At 40.7% G+C, this 1,603-nt stretch overlaps 1 non-coding gene across 1 annotated transcript; it reads right to left on the bottom strand.

Annotated features, from left to right (window-relative positions):
- Window positions 1-1,175: 1,175 nt before the first annotated feature.
- Window positions 1,176-1,282, bottom strand: LOC123945327. The gene has a single exon (XR_006819171.1). It is a non-coding gene; the product is annotated as a U6 spliceosomal RNA (small nuclear RNA).
- Between the last annotated feature and the right edge of the window lie 321 nt (window positions 1,283-1,603).

Here is a 1,603-nt window from a genome sequence, read left to right as displayed (position 1 = left end):
TTGTGTGAGCTTCAAATCTCTGATGGCTTCTATTTGATCAGTGAGAGGGGGAGATGGATGTGTTTCCCACCTGAGGCAACAGGGCTGTTTTCTTAAAACCTCTGTGATGATAGAATCATCCTGTCTCTTGTTAAACATATGCTTCTACGTCCCTCCCCAGAGACCGACTCAGTGCCTCTGGGATGGGGCCTCAGATGTGCGTTCTGGACAGAAGAAGAGCTTGGGGAATGATGGGGAAGATGGAGGGAATAGTCTGTTTTGAGAATCAGACTGCTCTGGGCTTAAATCCTACTTCCTGGTTATGGGGTCTTGCACAAATTAGTTAACCTTCCCTAACCTCATTGAAAAGCAGTAGAGATAAAAAAAAAAACATCTACCTCAAAGTGTTGTCGAGAAGATTCAAAGGACTAAGGCCGTGTGCTGCATCTGCTTTTCTGGGTGCTGTTAAATCATTTCTGCCCAAGTTCATTTGAAGATTATCTGTGAACTTAGCACATAGGCATAATGTTTTTTGTTGTTTGTCTGCTTTTGCTGTTGGGGGTTTTTTGCTTCATTTTGTTTTACTTATCTTTTCCATCCATTCAGCAGATACTTGGGAAGTTTTTACTGTGGGCAAGGCACCGGGATTCCCAGAACCCCCTAAGCACCTCCCTGCTGGTGTGGCCTGTCCATGCGGCCCACCCCAGGCTTCTAAAGGGACTGACCAAAATCTCCAGTGAGTGACTTGACGTAACAGCTCCTTAATCGTTTAGGGAGCTTCCTGAGATTAGGAGTGTCATGTCTTTATCCCTCTTCTGTACCGGAAATTCCAGTTTGTTTGTTTGTTTTTAACTCAGTTGTGTATGTGTATGTGGTTTTCTCTGTAGTTGTAATTTTCCCCTCCTGTGCTTTACTGAGATATTATTGACACACAACACATACAAGTTTAAACAACATGATGATTAGATACACGTATATATTGCAAAAAGATGACCACAATAGAGTTAGTTAATATCTCCAACCCTTCACGTAATTATGGTGTGTGTGTGTGTGTGTGTGTGTGTTGATAACATTTAAGATCTACTCTGTTAACAACTTTCAAGTACATAAAGCAATATTGTTAGTTATAGTCACCGTCCTGTGTGTTAGGTCCCCAGATTTTATTTATCTTATAGCTGGGAGTTTGACCAATGTCTAAAAATATGGAATGCTTTGTGAATTTGCACGCCATCCTTGAGCAGGGACCATGCTAATGTTCTCTGTACCATTCCAGTTTTAGCATATGCGCTGCCAAAGCGAGCACCATGGGTATATTTTTTTCTTCAACGGAAAATATGCATTTAAACGATCCCATTTGGTTTTTACACAGAATATGTTCTAGGTGCTTCGCACTCTGCAGTCTTCCCTTCCTGGCCAGAAAAACCTGTGCACTTTTTTTTTCTTTCATGGGATTTCTGAGGAATAGACTTACACTTTTTTAATACATATATTTAGCCTTGCGTCAAAAGAATTTAAGGCACTTTTTAAAGATGCAAATAATGCAGGACTTATTAAAAGGAAAAATTCAGGCTTGGAAGATAAGGATGGGAAAAATAAGGTGAACTCATGAATGAGGTTTCACCAA

Source organism: Meles meles, chromosome 6 (assembly GCF_922984935.1).
Source record: "Meles meles chromosome 6, mMelMel3.1 paternal haplotype, whole genome shotgun sequence".
Lineage (NCBI taxonomy): Eukaryota > Metazoa > Chordata > Mammalia > Carnivora > Mustelidae > Meles > Meles meles.
This window is presented reverse-complemented; position numbering and strand designations above follow the sequence as displayed.